Below are 476 nucleotides of genomic sequence, written 5' to 3' on the forward strand. Positions count from 1 at the left end.
CAGGGGAAAGTGCGAACGCAGTCCCCCACTACCACAAATTATGCAGTCAAGTTTCCCACATTTGGGGAAATCGTAGGGGTCAATACATCCGGAGTGCAATGGATAAGCTTGGCCTTAGGAAAAACACCTTCGTGATCATGGTATCTCCCCTGCCAGGTAAGTATAAAAATCTTTTTTAATATAATAAAGGGAAATAGGCCTGTTATACCAGGCAGAATGTTATACTGAAGAGGTACTAAGAAACTGTTGTAGGAATGTGGAGGAGGAAGTGATTAAATGAGATAATGGCTGTGAAAGTGCTTTGTAAACCATGAAACAGTATACCCGGTAGGAAAGATGATTATTATTGTTACAAGTGTGCTGATGTTCCTGGAAGAAAAGTAAAGAACAGATTCAGTCACAATGATGGGAGGTTGGCAGGGAGCCCTGTGGGGCCTGATGCCCTCAGCGAGCTCAGCCTGTCTGCAAGTGGAAAG

The 476-nt window shown here is 43.9% G+C and overlaps 1 non-coding gene across 1 annotated transcript; it reads right to left on the minus strand.

The window, feature by feature from the left end:
* LOC135276891 (U1 spliceosomal RNA) lies at positions 1–164 on the minus strand. The gene has a single exon (XR_010344445.1). It is a non-coding gene; the product is annotated as a U1 spliceosomal RNA (small nuclear RNA).
* Between the last annotated feature and the right edge of the window lie 312 nt (positions 165–476).

This window comes from Aotus nancymaae, unplaced genomic scaffold, assembly GCF_030222135.1.
Source record: "Aotus nancymaae isolate 86718 unplaced genomic scaffold, 86718_ANA_hifiasm-v0.15.2.pri h1tg000028l, whole genome shotgun sequence".
Lineage (NCBI taxonomy): Eukaryota > Metazoa > Chordata > Mammalia > Primates > Aotidae > Aotus > Aotus nancymaae.